Raw genomic sequence first — 14,587 nt, forward strand, 5'->3', positions numbered from 1 at the left:
CAGTACTCTTCCACTGAGCAAAGGTTACACATCCCTCATTCATCTACAGAGAGCGAAAACCTGCTCCACCCTACCTATTCCTTACATCTTCATGGTGAGCATAATTTCATCCCAAGATCCCAGCTGAATGCCCTCACCTAATCTAGTATCCTGCCAATATTTCTGTTTCCTCAATTCCAGTCTCCTGCCCTCATCCAGCCACATTTTCTCAAATATGCTTCAATTCCTTTTCACAGAAAGTCCTTCATTCCTACCTACAGCCCCCACTTTCCCACCCCATTCCAACTGGCCATATTTCTCTATCTTCTTTCAATGCTTTTTATTCTCTTCATGTAGACAAGCAGGAGGCTGGAAGAACACAGCAAGCCAGGCAGTATCAGGAGGTGGAGAAGTCAACATTTTGGGTGTAACCCTTCTTCAGGACGTTGACCTCTCCGCCTCATGATTCTGCCTGGCTTGCTGTGTTCTTCCAGCCTCCTGCCGGTCTACTTTGGATTCCAGCATCTGCACTTTTTTTTGTCTCTAAAGTCTTTTACTCTCGTCTGCCTTTTGTCATCTCCTCCCTCCCCACAACGGTTCCTTTAAATACTGATAGATCAGAAATATTTTAATTGGCCTTAAATACATGTGCAAAGTGATTTTTCTTTGGCAAAGGCACATTAAAACTAAGTAAGCTGTTCAGCCAGAAAAAAAACATTGTCCAAGATCACTGTCAAAGACTACCAAAGTCACAAATATGATTGAGTCATCTATCAGTCAGGGAAGCAGACAGTTAAGCACCACAGTTGACTAAATGACCATGTGATGTAATGCTAAAAATCACAGAGACCAGGAGTCAAGTGTGATCACTGTGGTCTGGTCTGAGTTAGCTGATTGTAAATAGGGCAGTGGTGCGGATTCCACAGGTTGAAGACCAAACAAAAACCTGCAAATTTTAAAACCCAAAATGAAAACAGATGGGCGACATTTTTCTAATACTTTCTGTCAACATCTAAGATGATGTTAACATTGCTGTGAAGATCCTTTTGTTAGGATCCAACATAAACTATCCTCAACATCCTTTAGAGCAAACTAAACAGGGAAACATAAGTATTTGATACCAATATAATCTAGCCTGCTGCAGGATGTTAATCAAATCACAAGATGTTGGATAAATTAAACGCCTCGTTCTTTCCTCTGCACATTTAAACTGAATTCTGTCACATGTCCAAAAGGGTATATACATTTTCAGCAAGGCAATGCATTTTAGGAAATTTCACTTGCACAAAATGACATAATCACATTGAAGCAGCAGGAAGTATTTGTCTGAATGTGGGATTTGGGTTCCCATTGTTGGGGCAGTAAAAAGTGATTCATAACACCCTGGATTAGAAAGAACAATCATGGAACCAATGTACACAGACAGAAAAAAAGTGCTCCAAAACCGAATGAGGGACAAAGGAAACAGTCTCACAGCAATGGTAGACAAATCATAAACTATTTGTAGCACAATTACTTCATTTAGTAGGCTGTAGATAAATTGTAAACAGTAACTTTTAGCAACAATGGGAAAAAATGGATCAGAGGGATTTGACAAGTTTCTTTGAACTCCTAGTACATATGTCTGGTCTATTAAGAACACAGGTGGAAGAATGCATTCAAAACAAAGTCAACAGGATATTCCTCAATAACACGACAGGAAAGCAGGGCACAATTGTGACTGAAGCACAACTCTGTTCCATTGGCATGGTGCAATTTTAGTATACCTGTAAGAGCTTTTCTCATTTTGAATTGGTTTCCCTTTACTTCATATGGACAATGACAAAGAGTAGGCCATTCAGTCCCTTGAACCTGCTCTGCTATTTACTTACATCACGACGGATCTGACTGTAACTTGAAAACAACATTCATACCTGTCCCTGAGAACATTTCACCCTCTTGTTTACCAAGAATCGGTCTACCTTGGCCTTAAAAAAATACCATTCAAGCACTCTGTTTACATCACCTTTTCAGGAACAGAGTTTTAAAGCACACATGAATGTCAAAAATAATTTGCCTCATTTGTTTTATTTGGGTGACCTTTGACTTTTAATGCAGTGACTAATTTAAAAGTTTCTAAAGTAAACCTTCTTTTCCCATGTACCCTGTGAATACCCTCAAGATTTATATATTTCAGTCAAATTCCCTCTTATTCTTGTAAAAAAGGTTGGACAGGCTAAGCCTGGATCTACTGAAGGAGAAAGCGAGGACTGCAAATGCTGGAGATCAGAGTTGAGGGTATGGTGTTGGAAAAGCACAGCAGGTCAGGCAGCATCTGGGGAGCAGGAGAATTGACGTTCCGACCCAGCCCTTCATCAGCTCTTGCCCGAAACGTCAATTCTCCTGCTCCCCGGATGCTGCCTGACCTGCTGTGCTTTTCCAGCACCATACTCTGAATTCTGATCTCCAGCATCTGCAGTCCTCACTTTCTCCATCAGTAGATCTAAGCCTGGCCTGTCCAACTTTTTCTCACAGGAAACCAACCAATTTCAGGTGTTTTTTGAGTAAATCTCTTTTGAACTGTTTCCATAGTACTTACATCCTTAAAAACAGTGACCAAATCAGGCACAGCATTCCAGATGTGGTCTCATGAGTGTCCTGTAGAACAGAAGCATAACCTCCCTAACTGTTGCATTAATTAGCCTTGCATTAAATTACTGTCTTAACCTGTATACTAACCTTTTGGTGATTGATGCAATACCACACCTAGATCCTTCTGCAAGCTCTCAATTTAGATAATGCTTCTTCCTGCCAAAATGGAAAATTTCACATTCGCCCCACATTATATTTCATTTGCTCACTCGCTCAACCCATTGCCATCTATTTGTTACCTCCTTATATCTTCTTCACTACTTCCTTTCCAACCCATTTGGTGACACCAGCAAATTTGGCAAAGATACATTCAGTGTCTTCATTCCAGTCATTTATGGAACGGTCTTTCCATAATGTAACTGCATTATTAGAGCCATGTATATCTCTGCAAACTATATCCTAAAGCTAGATAATATGTTGTAAGGTAGCAGTGTTACAAAGAAGCCAAAGCTAGAAGACAAGTCTTGACTCATCAGCTTCTGAACCAGTTTATCTTGAACCCAAATGATCATGTAGGCATAAAACCACACAACATAAGACGTCACTTTTTCTATCTTCCTAATGTCATCATTAAATTTGACAAACATGCCTTCTGTCCCTCTACCCAGCTTGTTGATATAGATAGTCAACAATTGCAATCTAAGCACAGATCTCTGTGATACGCTAATTGTTACAACCTGAAAAGCACTCAATTTTATGCTCTTTCTCTGTTTCCTGTTAGTCTTCATGTTGATATGTCAACAGCTTACCAGGAGCTCCCAAAGTGGAGCTTAACTTTAGGGTCATGAGCTCAGGCTGCAATAGCCGACTGACCTACTCCTACTCTCATTGGACCTTTCCTAGTCACAGTGCCTGCATCACCATTGGTAGCTGCAGGGTCAACTTGAAGCCTCAAAATAGGATCACAGTTGATACAAGTTTGGACACATTGCTATACAGCACAAATCCACACTATGTGTTATTTCCTCAAAGAATTCCAACAGATTAGTTAAGTATGGCTTCCCATTCAAAAAATCACATTCTGCCTACCTTAAACTTGTCCAAACATTTTGCTGTAACATCTCTAATAACAGCTCTGTATATTCTCTAAGTCTCTTTACATGTCTGCCACTGCATCACTATTGGTCAACGCTTCACATTAATTTGCCAGATGAAGACCGTCAATAGCACAGTATCACTCCTCCATGTAGTGGTGTTTGTACCCCATGAATTGGAATTCACTTCTCTCACAACAATCTTTGAGCAACGCATTCACCCCTCTAATTTGACTTGCTCTAAGCCAATTTGCACATGGCCATGTCACTTTTCAGTGATAATGACCATCAAGGTTATGCATCTTAATTTGATGCCTAGCTTCTCAAACTGACTATGCAGAACATTCTTCTTTGCCCTCATTATGTTGTTACTATCTACATGGACTACATTGGCTGGTTTCTCCTCCTCTCCCTACAAGTTTTGCCTCGCCTTGAGGATATATCCTAAAGGAGAAAAGTGAGGACTGCAGATGCTGGAGGCCAACTACAAACCGACTGACTCCCACAACTACCTAGGTTACACCACCTCCCACCCCGCCCCGCCCCCCTGTAAAAACACCATCCTACATTGCCAATTCCTTCGCCTCCATCGCATCTGCTCCCAGGAGGACCAATTCCACTACTGAACAATCCAAATGGCCTCCTTCTTCAAAGACGGCAATTTCCCCTCCGACCTTGTCAACGATGCTCTCCACCGCATCTTCTCCACTTCCCGCACCTCTGACCTTGAACCCCGCCCCTCCAATTGCCAACAGGACAGAACCCCACTGGTCCTCACCTTCCACCCCACCAACCTCCGGATACATCGTATCATCCTCCATCATTTCCGCCAGACAGACTCCACCACCAGGGATATATTTCCCTCCCCACCCCTATCAGCGTTCTGGAGAGACCACTCCCTCCGGGACTCCCTCGTCAGGTCCACACCCCCCACCAACCCAACCTCCACTCCCGGCACCTTCCCCTGCAACCGCAAGAAGTGCAAAACTTGCGCCCACACCTCCCCCCAAGGCCCCAATGGATCCTTCCATATCCGTCGCAAATTCACCTGCACCTCCACACACATCATTTACTGTATCCGTTGCACCCGATGTGGTCTCCTCTACATTGAGGAGACAGGCCGCCTACTTGCGGAACGTTTCATGGAACACCTCTGGGACACCTGCACCAACCAACCCAACTGCCCCAAGGCTGAATACTAACTCCCCCTCCCATTCCACCAAGGACATGCAGGTCCTTGGCCTCCTCCATCGCCAGACCCTGACCACACAACGTCTGGAGGAAGAGCACCTCATCTTCCGCCTAGGAACCCTCCAACCACACGGGATGAATGTAGATTTCTCCAGCTTCCTCATTTCCCCATCCCCAACCTTATCTCAGTCCTAACCCCTGGATTCAGCACTGCCCTCTTGACCTGCAATCTTCTTCCCGACCTCTCCGCCCCCACCCCCTCTCCGGCCTATCACCCTCACCTCCTTCCACCTATCGCATTCCTAGCACCCCTCCCCCAAATTCCCTCCCCCGACCCTTTATCTCAGCCCACTTGGCACACCAGCCTCATTCCTGAAGGAGGGCTTATGCCCAAAACGTCAATTCTCCTGCTCCTCGGATGCTGCCCAGCAGGCTGTGAAATAGCCTAAACTTTGTTCAGGGAAGGCAACACGGCTGCCTGGACCTGTGCTCTTTGCTGCACTGAGGAGTGTCAATCTCTCTGATTATAATGTCCCCCAGTACCATTCTGCTTCTGTTTGCTTACTGCACTTGCCTGGCTTTGTTCATCAGGAGCTAATGGTCAGTTAGCTCATCAGCCCTGCAGACCTCACCTTCTTGTCATAGAACTGCCCAGAGGAGGAAACAATCTCTCAACACCTATCCTGTCAAGCATCTTATTAATTTTATAGATTTCAATAAGGTCTTCTCTCATTCATCCTAATTCTGATGAGTACAGGCCTACCTTACTCAAGATGTGCATCCTGAACATTTACCAGGATGTTGCCAGGGTTGGAGGATTTGACCTATAGGGAGAGGCTGAACAGGCTGGGGTTGTATTCCCCGGAGCGTCGGAGGCTGAGGGGTGACCTTATAGAGGTTTACAAAATTATGAGGGGCATGGATAGGATAAATAGTCTTTCCCCTGGGGTCGGGGAGTCCAGAACGAGAGGGCATAGTTTTAAGGCGAGAGGGGAAAGATATAAAAGAGACCTAAGGGGCAACTTTTTCACACAGAGTGGTACATGTATGGAATGAGCTGCCAGAGGAAGTGGTGGAGGCTGGTACAATTGCAACATTTAAAAGGCATCTGGATGGGTATATGAATAGGAAGGGTTTGGAGGGATATGGGCTGGGTGCTGGCAGGTGGGACTAGATTGGGTTGGGATATCTGGTCGGCATAGATGGGTTGGACCAAAGGGTCTGTTTCCATGCTGTATATTTCTATGACTCTATCTGGGATCAACCACATGAACTTTCTTTGGACTGCCTCCAATTCCGGTAATTTTTTTCTTGGATAAGACGACCAAAATTGTTCACATTATTCCAGCTGTAGTCTGAATAGTTTTAGCAAGGCCTTACTATTTTTATACTCCATTCCCTTTGACAAAAAAAAGGGCTGTACTCCTTTTGCCATCCCCATTACACATGGAACTTGGATGCTGGCTTGATGAATTTTGTGATTTCTGCACAAGGACCCCAAATCTCCGAAGAGGTTTTGTCCCTCCCTGATATGTTGCAGTGTTTCTGGTTCAGTCATAAATTCTGAGCCAAAGCCTTTCAAACTTCACTTCCTGCAGTGATGGGAGCAAATTGGTGTCTGCCTTGGATCAGCAGGGACAGCCCGGTGGTACCCAGCTCCTGCATTGACCTCATACCAGGGCCTCTCATAACCCTGGGTTGTCAATATCCATGATCTTCCTTTCTCTCCAAGCCCCTCCAGAACAGTAGCTGATTATCTGACCACCTTGGAACACTTCAGTTGGCTAAAACAGATTTATTTTCAGAAACAAGAATACAGAATAATCCCACCTTGGATACAATTACCACACATCAGAGCTTTTAATCTGGAAATTATTCTATTAGTGATAAATGCAGGGCATTTCCTTAACAAATGATGTGCAAAAGCCTGAAGCCTACATTAATCAACCTTCACATTTATGTTTCTGTCTCTCAGGCCTTAAGATAAAGTAATCGGTTATACAAAACCGTCAAGAGCATACATTAACAGTTTATTGCTTCCTCTGACAGTCTCAGTTCCTGATTGAATGACCCACAGTAAGTACTGCTTAATAAATTCAAACAATGGCTTAAACCATTCCTGGTTTAATTAATGCAGTATGGAAGCTGAAATCAACGTAATTGCAGTCTCAATTGTAATATACACACAGTTCAAATTATGGCCAAACACAAAGTTAGCTCTATCCCTTTTGACCTGTGTACAGTAATAATAATCCAAGAAATATAGGGCTAGATTACATGCCAAGTACGGGTTCCATCGTCCCAGGGCAGATTTCTTGAGTGAGCCTTCAGTTAAGCAGCCCACCTTCTTTAATAGTTTGGTTAGTTGCTCTTTGATTACTAAGAAGTGGAAGTTTCAACAGTTTCTGACCTCAGAATTGCATTCTAGCCATTCAGAATCCAGTAGCCTTGCATGCCTTATGGACACTGGTAGGCAGTCAGTATTGCAGTTGGGCTCAGAGGTAGCTTAATGGACTTGGATGCTCAGACACAACTGGGATTTCACTGTCAGGCCCTAGTGAAGTCAGTGGTAGCAGTGAAGGAGATGGGCACAGGGGGAATATAGGGAGGCAAAATTCTGGAGAGAGGTCTTCAATTGGCAACAGAGAGGCAGAGGGATGAAGGCATTGCCCACTTAAGGGCTCCAATTAGGTTACAGATGGGCAACACTTGCAAATTTGTGGTGTGCTTGATTGGAAGGGCGAATGGACAGCACTCCAATTTATACATTTGAACATCCCACTACTGATAGCTGACCGGTGAAAAGGGAAAACATTTTATAATACTGCCTTACCAAAATTATCACAGTTAACAACGTTCCTTAAGCAGAGCTGTAAAAGTATAACTTTATCAAATAGTCAATCAACAGAGCTTAAAAATTTAAAATGAATGCAGCATCAACTATGGTATCCATGTCAAGTTCATTTTGTGCGTATTGCGTTTGTCAATGTTGGCCGACAAGAACAGAAGTAACAGAAATGCAATCAAAAGTGTACATAAAAAGTACATATGTATAATTTTCCATTAGAAATTTAAAGAACTATGAATATTGTGCTAATAATCAATAAATGCTGAGCTCTGCTTCACTCTAAACAAAATTAACTGAAGTGATTAAAAAAAGGGTTGAGTGTGCTGGAAGTTAAGTGGAAACAGCCAGCTCATATGCAACAAAAATCTTCCAACATTTTCTACTGAAGTATGAACTCATCACTTTCCTTTGCCAGATTTCTCACCAAGTGGCAGAATTATTTTCCACTGACAATGACTTTCCCTGCTAAAAGTTAACCTTTTCCCCCAAATCCATTACAATCACTTAAATACACTTTCTAAAATTGTATGTCACACCTGATCTATAGACAAAAATCATATGATTAATTTTACCAACCGTGAATTTCAAAAATTAAAGTTATTAGAAGTTTTGTTTTAAGAAGTTATTTAAACTTACTAAAGTTTTGGCGAACAAGAGAGGAGGAAGGAATGATGTATGAACCGATGAAGCAATCCCCTCTCACCAAACCGCTAATCAAAATTTTTTTTAAACCCAACAGCCAACAGTTTGATCTGACAATTAACAGTTTCAGGGGTAACTAATGGTGATCCATTATCTCAGGGTCTTCAATCAGAAGGATAGATCTGCAGTCACTAGTGGTGACGTTGGTATGACACTGATGATGTGAAGGTGCTGGTGTTGGACTGGGCTGGACAAAGTTAAAAATGACAACACCAGGTTATAGTCTAACAGGTTTATTTGGAAGCACAAGCTTTCGGATCGCTGCTACTTCATCAGGTAGCTAGCTCCAAAAGCTTGTACTTCCAAATAAACCGGTTGACTATAATCTGGTGTCGTGTAATATTACGCGGAGTAAAAGCTTCATTTATGGTCATAGATATTAATCCCTGAAATAAAGTGCTGTTGTTTTGTAGCAGAGTACTGTAGTTTGAAGAGTATTAAATTCGCAATCCTCCTCCTAACTTGACCACCTGTCCCCTCCCAAGAAAAATTAATATCCCCTTTTAAGACTAATAATGACTTTCATTCAGGGCACTGAGTTTCACTGAAACATTATTGTGAATAGAGTACAACTGGCAATTACAGCATTTGATTCAATCTTTGAAGAGGAAGCTCTTCACAGGATCATTGCTGAGAAAGTCCACTTTGTTGGATCCCCACACCAGGGAACATTCTTTTTTTTAATTAAAGAAAGAAAAGCTCATCTGACAAAAGTTCTTTTGTAGATCATGAGACATTCCTGAGAATTGACAGCTTTTATACATTTATATATTAAAGTCTTTCCTTGTAAATAAGTGAGGATCAAATGACAGATATAATAATGGCCTTCTTAACTTTGCTGAGAAATGTTTAAAAAGATGACATCCAGAATGCATCTCTTTTCAGAAACTAACTTTTTGTCCTGTTCTGGTCAAATGCCGATAGTCAGACCATGTTGACAATGCAAGTTTAAGATTTTTTTTATTTGTCTAGAAGGTCTGAAAACTTTCACTTTACATTCTTCAAAGTTTATAATTGATCTACCCGGAGGAGGTAAAACTAAATAATCTGTAAAAGAGAACAAAACTGCAGCTGCTGCAAATCAGAAGCAAACAAAAACAGAAATTTCTGAAGAAACTCGACATGTCTGGCAGTATCCATGAAGAGAAAACAGAATTAACAGAATTGAAAGTTTCATGCCCAGAAGAGTCTTTGGACTCAAAATGTTATGAAATAACAATGTTTTCAATTGATTTTGATCAATATTTATCATAGCTTTGTGCATTTAAACAAAACGTATCTTGCCTATTTATAACACATGCTTCAAGAATCACACCTCCCTTTAGAATCAAAATAATAACATTTTTAATTTAAAAACATTGAAGGCCAGTCATTGATTTGAAGCCTGAGGTTTACAAACCATTGCCATCTGCTTTATTAGCAATTAAGTTGATCTGGATTAGTCCATTTCTACATAACCAGTCATGAGGAATGGCCAGAAACCTGGGAGGCAAGTTCACAACCATGACTTCAGCCTATAATCAATCACATTGGATGTCTGATATTTTGAATCAAAACAAAGGCTTGGTACGTTAACTACTGACAAGTTATAAGAAAGGGATAAGGGGAAAAGGAAAGGAACTGGGCAGTTTAGTCAATGTTGACAATATAACAATCTGAGGTGATGAGATGGTAAGAAAATTGGATGAAACCAACAAAGAGATAATGGACAGTCTGAAAGCAGTAAAGAACAAAAAGTCTCAGATCTGGATGCATTGCGTGTAGAATATTTAAATAAATGATTGAAATTGTATGTATTCTGGTAGGGATTGCTATATGGGAGGGAGTTGAGGCAGTTTATCACAATTATGATCACAGCATCAAGGCTGAGGCAAAGTTGTTGGGGCAATTAGCTGCATTCCTGTTTTTGTATGATATTAGGGAACCCTGGGATACTGGAATTATGCATGCATTTTTCTTTGCCCATGAGGCAAAGTTTCAAAGCTTGACTTCCATTTCAGGGAAAGTATGGGATAGCATTTTGCATAAGCAAGAGAAGAATTAATTGAAGAAACATGGCATGAAAACTTTTATGGGTATGTAGGTTACTTCCAAGAAATCTCAAGTGGCAATAGATGTGGGTAGACAAGAGTATGGAAAAGTTAAACATTAACCATTTGAGCATTTCATGCATAGATAATTTAGTGTGATGGGTCCAGACATTTAGTTCTATTTTAGTAAGGAAAAGTGAAGATTTAAGTTGTCAAATTGCACGGCAATATGCCTTACCTTCAAGCTATGGAGCTGCAGTATTTCGGAGGACTCCAACAGAGATACTGTGTGAAGCTGGTCAGATGACAACCTGGGACTAGTGGAGTTCTGAGGGATCAGTGCTGGGCCCATGATTACTTATAATATACATGAATGACTTGAATGTGGAAAGTGAATCTACAACAGCCAAGTTTGCAGATGACACAAAAACAGGTGGGAATTCCAATAGTGTAATGACTCTGTCTGCAGAGGACTATAACTAGGTTAAGCAAGTGGGTAAAAATGTTTGTCAATGTGGAATATAATATGGGAAAATGGGAGACAATGTTCGTCGACAGGCAGAATAGAGAAATGGAAGACTTTTCAATTGGAGGAAGACTGCAGAAAGAGCTAGCACCCAAGCTCAGCAAGTAAAAGGGAAGGCAATGGAACATTGGCCTTTATTTCAAGGAGAATGCAGAATAAACGTTGGGAGGCTTTACTGAAAACGTGAAAGGCACGAGTCAGATCAGAGCCGGAATATTGTGAATAATTTGGGACCCTTTTTCTGAAGAGAAGACATAATGGCAATGGAGGCAGTCCAGAGAAGGTTCACTTGGCTGATACTACATATGAAGAGATTGTTTTATGAGGTTGTTGAGTAAGACCTGCCCCATTGCATTTTAGAAGAATAAGAGGCAAGAGAGATTTAATTCAGATAAATGAGAAATGTTACAATTTGGTAAGACAAATCAGGGCAGGAATTACAGCGTCAATGGTAGGGCTCTGGGGAATGTTGCCAAACAGAGTGACCTCAGGGTGCAAATACATAGTTCCTTGAAAATAGCGTCACAGGGAGAGAGGGTGATTAAGGTGGCTTTTGGTGAACTTGCCTTCATTGGTCAGAACACTGAGCATAATACTGCTGTACGACACTGCTGAGGCCATGTTTGGAGTACTGCGAACAATTCTGCTCACTCTGCTATAGGAAGGACCTTTTTAAACTGGAAAGGGTGCAAAACAGATTCACAATGATGTTACAGAGACTGGAAGGTTTGAGGATGTAGGTTTGCTCGCTAAGCTAGAAGGTTCGTTTTCAGAAGTTTCATCACCATAGTAGGTAACATCAGTGAGCCTCTTAGGTTTCCTTGGGCTGTTGATGTCATTTCCTATTCTTTTTCTCAGGGGGGTGGTAAATGGGATCCAAGTCCATGTGTTTGTTGATACAGTTCCGGTTGGAATGCCATGCTTCTATGAATACTCGCATATGTCTCTGTTTGACTTGTCCTAGGATGGGTATGTTGTCCCAGTAGAAGTGGTGTCCTTCTTTATCTGTATGTAAAGATACTAGTGAGAATGGGTCATATCTTTTTGTGGCTAGTTGATGTTCATGTATCCTGGTGGCTAGTTTTCTGCCTGTTTGTCCAATATAGTGTTTGTTACAGTCCTTACATGGTATTTTGTAAATGACATTTGTTCTGCTTGTTGTCTGTATAGAGTCTTTCAAGTTCATTAGCTGCTGTTTTAGTGTGTTGGTGGGTTTGTGGGCGACCATGATGCCAAGAAGTCTGAGTATTCTGGCAGTCATTTCAGAGATGTCTTTGATGTAGGGGAGAGTGGCTAGGGTTTCTGGACATGTTTTGTCGCTGAGAAATCGGCAGACGTGTTCATTGGGTACCCGGTCTTTTTGAATACGCTGTTTAAGTGATTTACCTCTGCTCTTTGTAGCTCATCTGTGCTGCAGTGCATCGTAGCTCATTGAAATAATGTTCTGATGCAGCTTGGTTTGTGGGTTTTGGGATGATTGCTTCTGTCGTTCAGTATTTGGTCAATGTGTGTTGTTTTCCTGTATATGCTGATTTGAAGTCCCTCATTGGCTGTTCTCTCTACTGTGACATCTAGGAATGGCAGCATTTTGTTGTTTTCCTCCTCTTTAGTGAATTTTATGTCAGTAAGGGTATTATTGATGGTCTTGAAGGTTTCCTCTGATTTATTTTGTTTAGTGATGACAAAGATGTCATCCATACAGTGGACCTAAAGTTTGGGTTGGACGGTTAGCAAAGCGGTTTGTTTGAGTTTCTGCATTACTGCCTCTGCTAAGAACCCTGATATCGAAGACTCCATGGGTGTTCTGTTGGTTTGTCTGTAGGTTTTGTTGTTGAAGGTGAAGTGGGTGGTAAGGCATAGATCCACTAGCTTGACGATGTTGTCCTTGCTGAAGAAGTTAGTGGTGTTTGGTGTATGTGTCTTTGGGTCTTCTAATAGTGTAGTCAGTGTTTCCTTGGCCAGGTTAATGTTGATGGATGTGAACAGGGCTGTTACGTTAAAGGAGACCATTATTCCATCCTCTTCTATGTTAGGGTCTTTGATGGTCTTCAGGAATTCTTGGGTGGAGTGGATGGAGTGGCGTGAGTCTTCGACTGAGTGTTTTAGTCTTTAGTGTCGCTCCTTGGCCAATCTGTAAGTTGGTGTTTGCAGGTAGTGAGACTATGGGTCTGAGGAGGGGCTCCTGGTTTGTGAATTTTGGGTAATCTGTAGAAGCGTGGTGTGTTGGATCTGTCTGGTTTTGTTTTTAGGAAGTCAGTCTTATTTATTTCTCCAGATTTCTGAAGTTATTTTGAGTACGGCTGGGATTCGGTTCTCTCGTTGTGGAGTCAGGTCTCTTGCCACTTGTTGCTAAGTGTAGTTGTCTGCAAGTAGTACGTTCACTTTCTCAAAGTAGTCTCTGATTTAAAATGAATGTCAAGCGTCCTTTTTCTGGTGATAGGGTTTTTATCTAGGGCTTTCCTTCCTAGTGTATTAAGTGTTTCTTTCCTTTTCCCTGATTAATATTGGTGCAACTGTCTGTCCGATGGTTTGCTGAGTTTCTTCTGTGTGTTGGTTGTCTTTTAGTCTTGTTTCTAATGCTGCTAAGAAATCTTTCTTGTCCGCATCCTGGAAGTTGTAATTTAATGTTGGAGTTTTAAGGAGAGGCTGGATAGGCTAGGACGTTTTTTTCTTTGGAGCATCAGAGGCTGAAAGATGACTTTATAAAATCACGAGGAGCATGGATGGGGTAAATTGCCAAGGGCCTTTGCCCAAGGTAGGGGAGGTCAAAGCTAGAGAGCATAGGTTTATGGTGAGAGGGGAAAGATTTAAAAAGGGAGCCAAGGAGTGTTGCATATATGGAACAAGCAGCAATAATATTTAAAAGACATGTGGACAGGTACATTAATAAGAGGGATTATGGGAAAAACAAATGGGGCAAATACAGTTTAGGAAACCTGGCTGGCATGGGCAAGTTGGGCTGAAGGGTCTGTTTCTGTACTCTGTGACCTGACTGAATCATGTAAGGTTCTTAAAGCACTTGACTGGGCTCCTTTTTGGGAGCACCTGGGACCAGATGGCATAATCAGAGATTAAGGGATTGCACACGAGAGAACAAACTAAAGGAAGAGTTAAAGAAAGAAGGAAGAATTTCTTCTCAGATTTAGTGACTCTGTAGGCTCCTTTGCTACAGAAGGCTGTGAAGGTTGAGACAGTCAAATTTTTAATCAGTAATGGAATCAAGGGTTATGGGGAAAGGTAGGAAAGTGGTGCGAGGGTTATCAGATCAGCCGTGGTCTCATTGAATGACAGAGCAAATTCGATAGACTGATTGGTCTGCTTCTACTCCTGCATCTCATAGCCCTGTGGACTGGGAACAAAGGCACCAATAGCATTTCTAACTGACACTTTACACAATCAGTTTCCATTGTAGATATGAATTATGCAGTTATAATGGGAAAAGCTGACAATAACAATGGAAACTAAGTAGGTTGGTTTCCTAGATTAGTCCGGCACCCTTTAATATACCGAGCCAACACAAATTTACCTCAATTGTTAAAAGTATCATTTAATATAACTGCACCTTGTCCCGTCCCCGTCCCCGTCTCTTCCCCCCCTCCCCCACACCAAAGGACAAGAGGACAGAGCTCCAGATCATGCTTGGTTT

General features: G+C 41.7%; 1 protein-coding gene across 2 annotated transcripts in view; it reads right to left on the reverse strand.

The window, feature by feature from the left end:
* The window catches only part of iqgap2 (IQ motif containing GTPase activating protein 2), a 349,836-nt gene that overhangs the window by 176,390 nt on the left and 158,859 nt on the right, over positions 1–14,587 (reverse strand). The gene's annotated exons all lie outside the window — the stretch shown is intronic.

Source organism: Chiloscyllium punctatum, chromosome 2, assembly GCF_047496795.1.
Source record: "Chiloscyllium punctatum isolate Juve2018m chromosome 2, sChiPun1.3, whole genome shotgun sequence".
In the NCBI taxonomy this organism is placed as follows: domain Eukaryota; kingdom Metazoa; phylum Chordata; class Chondrichthyes; order Orectolobiformes; family Hemiscylliidae; genus Chiloscyllium; species Chiloscyllium punctatum.